The 8687-nt window shown below is 37.8% G+C and overlaps 1 pseudogene; it reads left to right on the plus strand.

Moving 5' to 3' along the window:
* The first annotated feature begins 1609 nt into the window (after nt 1-1609).
* Nucleotides 1610-2209, plus strand: LOC122674514 (annotated as a pseudogene).
* Nucleotides 2210-8687: the final 6478 nt, after the last annotated feature.

Genomic DNA, 8687 nt, shown 5'->3' on the forward strand with positions numbered 1-8687 from the left:
GTTTAAGAAGCATTTGTTTTCTGGCATTTCTGAAATGAATACCTTGAATAATACCTTTTCTCTCATTCTCAGAATAAACCAAAATATAGAAAATTAGCTTCCCCAAGAAGTAGCTGCATTTCAAAAAGCCTTTTTAGGATTGAGTAACCTGTGGTTGATGAAGTGGAAGTGTACCTTCAATGCCACCATTTATTTCTCAAAAGGATTCCGTCAAGAGTCAACAAAAGTGCCACTGAATAACTTCATTTGAAATTATAACCACTGTTCCTTCACCAAATTAAAAAAAAAAAAAGGAAAAAGAAAGTGCCTAAAGGGGAGTGAGCAAATTCAGCTATTATAGGAAAGAAAAGGAAATGTAACAATTGGTACCCAAAGCCTGTTTGGTCAAGTTAAAGGAGTAATTCAAAGAAAATGAGTACTTGTAGCATGCAGAGTTCAACTCTTTTCACCAGGCTCTGGACTGCAGGCTGTCACTGCAGAGGAGAAACAAAATGATGCACGGGCTGTTTCTGTGCAGGTCATATTAATTTAACACCTGAGAACCTGAGGCACTTGAGGAAGAATGACTTTTCTATGTGAACAAGTAGCAGTGACCATCATGTTAACCCCCAGTCTGTCTCTCTCTCTCTCTCACTTGCTCTCAGCAGTGCCCAACCTCATGCCACTCAGGTACCACACCAGAGTTCAGCATTTCCCTGGAAAAAGCATGGGAGTTGGGCTCAAGTAAGGTACCAACAGTCAGAACCTCGCCACCTGAAGGGTTTTTAATTCTCTGATAAAGTGGATAACCACTTTTGATCTGACCAAAAGCAAAAATAGCCAATATATCCTTCATACAAAGTTAAGCTCATTTCATTTTAATGTCTTTTCCTGGCAACTGCCTTTTTCTTTCTTCTGGTGTTCAGGTGAATGACCAGAAAGCCAGCCCAAATACCAATGTTTTGACACTTCTTTAATTTCTAAAGGCTGCATATGGCAGCCCAGCCACCTTAGATGTCCTCCCCTTCATGGAATGCAAACAAATGTATATGGGGGTCAGAAATCTACTTTAAATGAATAAAGCAAATGATATAAGCTAGGGAGTGGGGAATTCTAGTCACTTGGACATGGCGTGCTCCATAAATAGTCAACTATGATTTTTAAACATGCTCTGCACCACTTGGCGAACTCTGCTTTATGTAATGAGCTCCAAGTTTCAGCTGTAAATATTTACCCAATATTCTTTAACTCAAATTCCTTAGAGAATGAAACTAATTGACCAAGAATGGATTATGACAGGGAACCCCTTGAGTCACACACCTATTCTTATCCAGTCAATCAGCACAGAAGGTTATGGTCACATATTTAACATACCAACTTATTTCATTGCACATCCAATTGGCTAAGGGCTATTCCATCAGACCAGCAATGGGGGCACCAGGTGTTCTAATAGCTGACCTCTCCAACAGTACAAAGGTCTTTCCTAAAGAGTTGGAAACACAGTCATCTAAAAATACAAGAGACTTTAAGAATGCTGCATTTCCTAAAAATTGTCTATAAAGTGACAGCAAAACAGCTTCTCTTCCCCAGCTCAGTGACAGGGGCTGCCCCTCAAGTTGCCGCGGCCGCCATGCAGTTTATGTTGCTCTCTAGTCGCCAGGGAAAGCTTCGACTGCAGAGATGGTGTGTCTCATTATCAAACAGAAGAAAAATATCACAAGAGAACTTCTTCAAACCGTTTTAGCACGGAAACCTAAAATGTGCTGCTTTCTTGAGTAGAGAGATCTGAAGATTGTTTACAAAAGATATGCCATTCTGTATTTTTGCTGCGCTATTGAGGATCAGGACAATGAACTAATTACCCTGGAAATAGTTTATCGTTATGTGGAATTACTTGACAAGTATTTTGGCAGTGTTTGTGAACTTGATACCATTCTTAATTTTGAGAAGGCTTATTTTATTTTGGTTGAGTTTCTTTTGGGAGGAAAAGTTCAGGAAATATCCAAGAAGAATGTCCTTAAAGCAATTCAGCAGACTGATCTACTGCAGGAGGAAGCTGAAACCCCACATAGTGTTCTTGAAGAAACTGGACTGACATAATTCTCCTCCCCTGGTGATGACTTCCTGTGGCATTTCACACACTGTAGATGGTCACTGCCTTCATGCCCATGTTAGCTAATGGTGTAAGATGATGTCTTGTCAGTATTACTGTTCTGCCAAGCTGCTTCATTCAGGCCTACACAATTTTTATTAACTAACTTAACTAAAGGGAACTTTGGTTAAACAAGTGATAACAAGGGACTTAAGTATGAATTAGAATGAATGCAGGAAAAAAAAAGTTACTTTTTCTGGCTATTTTGAAGTTTATAGGTCTGTTTCTCTTCAATAGGTTATCATCATTACCTCAATTATGTGTATCTATGAGTATGACACAATCAGGCAATATACATTTATTATTCTCTTTGGCCAAAAGAATCATGTGAAACCTGGTTTTATGAAACCAAAGACCACTGCATTTCAGTATATATGCAAATAAAGGGAATTGACATGTCACATATCAAATGAATGAAAATTTCACTCCATGTTAAAACTTAAATTATACCAAAGAACCTTACTAGAAAGTAAACACCTTAAAACAAAGGGAATACACAAAAGACTAATGGAATGTTGCTGTTTTACAATAAGAAATATTTCATAGGCATTCCAAACCTGGGACAAGGAACAGAGATCAGCTGTTTCATAATAGTAAACATGCTATTTTTAAGGCCAAGCAACATTTGACTCATCAGATAAATTTTTTGTGGTCATAATCATTTAGTCACTTAGTTGGATTGTTTTTGATGCCTCCCAAATAAAATGGAAAGGTTGACTTACCAGGGCTTCTTAATAACAGTATCTTATGGAAAATGTGTTGCTCTTTTCACAAAGTGTTGAATAAACCATTGTTTAAAGCACGAATATTCCTTCTGGGGTGCTTGTTACAGCCAAGTTGATTTTACTCCCCTCTTGCTTCCCTCCACTTAGAAGTGCAGCAAACTTTAGGGCAGCTTCCTTCCTTTCCATGGCACTGCCTAGTATTGGAAGTCCTAAATATAAAAACAGATACCACCTCTCATGAAAGTGTTAGTTGAATGAAGTAAAATGGCATTAGTGGGTGCTATATTTTTTAAGGATATTCAGTTGTTTCAATGTCATTTTTATACATACTTCTACGTATGCAAACGTCTTCACAGTTTACACTTTTCATTTGTATCTGCTGGGCTGGATTAAGCTTTGTTGAGATTGTGACCAATATTCAGGCCACATGAGCACTGTCTTACCACATTGCCAATTAGTTGTAATAAATGTTCAATGTACACACACACAAAAATTAATACTCTATAAAGTATTGTCCTATAAGATATTTAACTATTAAAAGGTTTTCTGGATTTGGGAACTTTATGAAATACTGAACAGATTTATTTATTTAATCATATCTGATTCTTTAGAACCTTTAATATGTTTACATACACTGTGACTTTCTTAAAAATGAATTAATGTTAAGTCACCTCAGTCATGTCCAACTCTTTGTGACCTTATGAACTATAATTTGCCAGACTCCTCTATCCATGGGATTTTCCAGGTAAGAATACTGGATTGGGTTGCCATTTCCTCCTCCAGGGGATCTTCCCAACGCAGGGATCAAACTCGTGTCTCTTATATCTCTTGCATTGGCAGGCAGGCTCTTTACAACTAGCGCCAGTATTTATATTTCTCAAAGTTTTATTTTGTTGATTTATTATGTTTTGCTTGTTCTTTTCATTAAAACACCCTTCTATTATACACATTTCTTAGTATACCTAAAACTTGTGTGTGAGACATACTGATCTAAAATCATTTTATAGATGAGAAAATGAAACTACTATAAATCTTTGGTGAATATTCTTTTAAGCATCTACTATATGCCAAAAATTTTACTAAAAAATAGACAAAGCCCAAACTTGTGATCTCTCTAGGCAGGATGAAAATAGGGATTGTGTGGCATTAGATATTGTACATTCAAGTCCTACTAGCTTTATGATTTCAATGAAAGTTGGTTGAGTAAATTTTAAATGAATGAAGAAGTAGTTTTTAATCAGTATCTATGAACCAGTATCTCTCATAGGTATGTTTAAAAATGAATAACAAAACAAAACTCTTATAAGCTTAGGCACACTCCAAAGTGACTAAGCATAATTTCTGGGTTAATGGCTGCCAGATTGTTAATATTTAGCACAGTCTGTTCACCCCCAGCAGCAGCACCTTCCAGTCTCTGACACCACCCCAGCCCTGGATCTGCAGCGACTCCTCCTCTCAGGCCTCCCTCAGTAGGGATCCTTGGGTTTTATTGGCTCATGTGCATAATAGAGGAATATCTTCCCATCTCAAGGTCCTTAACTAGGTCTGTGAAGTCCCCTTTCCATATATGATAATACAGTCACAGGCTGGAGTTAGGGTGTAAATATCTCCCGGACCCCAACTCAGCTCATTGATCAGATAAGAGATGTCCCCTTTGAATCTTAAAAATAATTTTACTGCATCTATTGAAATTATCATTTAATTTTCTCCCTCATTTTCTAAACAGGGTATAGTATACTGCTTGATTTATGAATGTTAAACCGACTGTATTTTTGCTCAGTTTGCCTGGGATGATCACCATTCTGGGCTTGGGGCTCATCCTCACATTAACCATTAATTACTTTCACATTGGGCTTCCCTGGTGGCTCAGCAGTAAAGAATCTGCCTGCCAATGCAGGAGACACGGGTTTGATCCCTGGGTTGGGAAGAGGCCCTGGAGAAGGAAATGGCAACCCACTTTAGTATTCTTGCCTGGGAAGTCCAATGGACAGAGGAGCCTGACGGGCTACAGTCCATGGGTTCGTAAAGAGTCAGACACAACTGAGTGACTAAACAAAAACAAACTACAGTAGGCAGTTCTAATATCTAGTCAAGATTGAGAATCAATCATTTAAAAATATGCAATTTATTAGTGGCATAGGCAGCATTAAAACTGAGGATACTTGCCATCCAATCTAATAAATTGTCTGCTACACTGAAGTCAAATAGGGACAATATTGAGGCTAAAATATATGTACAGAGAATGGCAGAGATATATCCAAGGACCCATGGCAAGGAACTGAGACTGAATACAACCTTAGGGAATTAAAGGAAGGGTACACTGTCTAGGAAGACTCACTAACAGAATGTAAAGGAACAGGATGTTCAACCAAATGAAACATATAGCCAGGGAACCAAAGCAGAAAAAGGCTGAACTGAGAAGCATGTTTGACCCTAGGAAAAGGTTAACAAAAGAACCTAGTTGTTGGGGGAAGAAACACATTATTACCAACTTTTATTGACACTGTAGAGTATATTTGTTCTATGTATTTTATATGGAGTATCTCATTTAATTCTCAGAGCATTACTATGAAGTGGGAGTCATTATAATCCCCATTTTGGAGAGCAGAAAAATATAGCTGGAAAGGTTAAGAAAGTCCATAAGATTATCAACCTAGTAAATATAGAGCTAGAACTCTATCCAAAGCAGCATGAAATTAGGGCATGAAGCCAAAAAACCAGCAGCAGACAGGCCCATGCATCTTATGGCCTTGAAGTATTGCTCAAGTCTTTCTTACATTTCCCAGGAGTCATGGACTGAACCTGGAGGTGAACTTTAAGGAGCCTCAGTTACAAAGTTTGGAAGATGAAAAGAAATTCAACTGGGTGATTAAACAAGAATTATTAAATTCCATATTTGTTAAAACTTGAAGCTAAAAAGAGGCTGTTGACAGAACATCCAGCCTCCTGGAAAGAGTTGCATTGTTTAAGGGTCTGGATTACTTTCAGAGCTCAAGGGAGATTCAACACAGTCCTCAATTCTCTTACTAACTTTGTGTTTTCTTTGTTCAACTCTGGTTCAAGATGTTTTAACTATTCTAAACACATGACTAAAATAATCCCTTCTAAAATAAAGGGATAAATAAGCTTACATAGAAAGCTGGTTATTTTCTTATCTGTCTAGATTATTCCCATGAATATTTATCACTAGTTTTAGAGTAATCTGATTCCTCTTTTATGGCAGTTGTGCATACCAAATTCTGTTTTCATGGAAGAATAAAATTTATAGCTTCCTGATTCCTAATCAAAGTTACTAATTTCCAAAAGGAAATATACTCCCTTTGAAATAAAGGCCTTAATTGACAGGAATTCCTTTTTTTTTTTTTTCTTAATAACAACAGTACACATACTGAATATATACTTGTGTTCCCACTCATATGGTCTTCCTTGGTGGCTCAGATGGTAAGGAATCTGCCTGCAATGCAGGATGCCTGGGTTCAATCCCTGGGTCAGGAAGATCTCCTGGAGAAGGAAATGGCAAGCCAGCCACTCCAGGATTCTTGCCTGGAGAATTCCACAGACAGAGGAGCCTGGTGGGCTACAGTCCATGGGGTCGCAAACAGTCGGACATGACTGAACGACTTTCACTTGACTGCCTCTCATACAGTTCAGTTCATCTAGTTTGAACCGTATAAATTTTATGTACAAATTTTATACATTTTATGATGGCTTAATCTCATTAGCCAAAGTTCATTCCTTATTTTGATTCTCTCTCCTCTTTCTCTGTCTAAATGTGATCTCAAACCCCTAGAGCAATATATTGCATTGGGAGATACAAAAAATTCTGGTAGCAAAAATATAGGAATTTGATATGATAATAAAGTACTTTAGGGAAGCATAATGTATTAAAATCCAGTCTAGCCTCACTGTCTATTCATGAAGAAGGGGCAATCATTTTACAAGTTTTCAAATGATATACAGAGCATTATTTTTTTATAATAAGAATCTAGTGGGTGTATTTAAAAAAGACATCTTCAAGGACTGTAACCAAATTTTCACTGAGAAATATTTTTTAAATTAAGATGGGGATGTGTGTATATATATATTTATACACACACACATATACACATACATTTATTAATAATCTAGTGTGAAGTAGCAAACTACCACAAAGTTAAAGTATTAAAACAGTACACACTTATTACATCAAAGTTTCCCTGGATCAGGGGTACAAGAATAGGTTAGTGGGTCCTCAGCTGAGGGTCTCACAATGCCACAATCAAGGCATCTGCTGGGTTCTGTTCTTATCTGGAGTCCTGATTCCAAAAGTATAAGCTTCCAAGATGACTAGGTGGGTTGTAGAATATATTTCCTTGAGGGCTAAGAGCCTAGGCTTCTTGCTAGCCATCACCTACACATCATCATCCATTCCTTGCCCTCTGGTCCTCCCAAAATGATTGCTTACCACTTCTAGGATAGCAAGAATGCATGAAGCCAGTCAGCTAGCAAAATAGAGTCTTATATCATGTACAATAATCACGGGAGTGAAATATAAACACTTTTGTCATTGGTCAGAATAAAATCCCAGGTTTCACCCACACTCAAAGGACGGATTGTACACAAAGGCATGAATGTCAGGTGGGCGACCACCCTAGAGTCTCTATCTGTCACAGAATGGTAGAAGCCAGGGTGAGAGTATACCTTGAAAACCTCTCAAATCCTGCAAATATATTGCTCTCCTTCAGAGAATCACTGCCCTCTATCTGCCATTGTTTCCTCTTTAAGTGAATTTGTGGGTCATTTATGTCAAATTCTCTTCTAAATACAAATTATTCTAGTCCCACTTAATGAAAATGTCTTAGAGAGGTCCTTAGAATTGGCCTCAATATGATGTTTAGAATAGCTTAAACATGAGAGCACTTACTAACATCATCTTATTGAAAGGATTAAAATTTCTGACTATATGTAATATATTTTCCCAGAATTTTAAATAAAGATTAATCCCAACTATCTCCCTAAATTTTGGATTTTCCTTGTGTGTGTGTTTGTGTTAGTCACTCAGTCTTTTCCAACTCTTTGTGTCCCCATGGACTATAGCCCGTCAGGCTCTTCTGTCCCTGGAACTTTCCAGGTGAGGATACGGGAGTGGGTTGCCATTTCCTTCTCCAGGGGATCTTCCCGACCCAAGGACCGAACCCAGATCTCCTGCATTGCAGGCGGACTGAGCTGCAATTGCTTTACCTGCTGAGCTACTGGGGAAGCCCTAAACTTTTTCATAAGGCAGGGTCCATGGCAACCCAGGGATCGAACCCAGGTCTCTCACATTGCAAGCAGATTCTTTACCAGCTGAGCCACCAGAGAAGCCCAAGAATACTGCAGTGGGTAGCTTATCCTTCACAAGGGAATCTTCCCAACCCAGGAATCGAACTGGGGTTTCCTGCATGCCGGCAGAAAATCCAAACCTGGGATTTGGATTTTCCCTAGGATTACATAATAACAGTAATATAATAAAATGAGTTTTCAAAATGTTAGCAAACTAAGGCTCTTTCCAGCATCTTAAACGTTACAAATTTGGGAGTCCTCTTCTTTAGTCATTAAATTTATTGTAATAAAACTACAGATTACAATCATAATTGGGATACTTAAAATAACAGCTTTAGAATATTAGAGGATCATTTTTAACATGCAAAGAACACTTCAAAGAATAAGGTGAGGAAAAAGAAATCTAAGAATTTCACCAGGCAGTATCCTTTAGAGAAGAAAAACCAGCACCAGTGAGAATCAAAGATTTTTTTCATATCAAAAGAGGCCAAACAAAGTGTCTTCCTTTATATTAAAACATGTGATAATAT

The sequence above is a fragment of the Cervus elaphus genome, chromosome 18, assembly GCF_910594005.1.
Source record: "Cervus elaphus chromosome 18, mCerEla1.1, whole genome shotgun sequence".
In the NCBI taxonomy this organism is placed as follows: domain Eukaryota; kingdom Metazoa; phylum Chordata; class Mammalia; order Artiodactyla; family Cervidae; genus Cervus; species Cervus elaphus.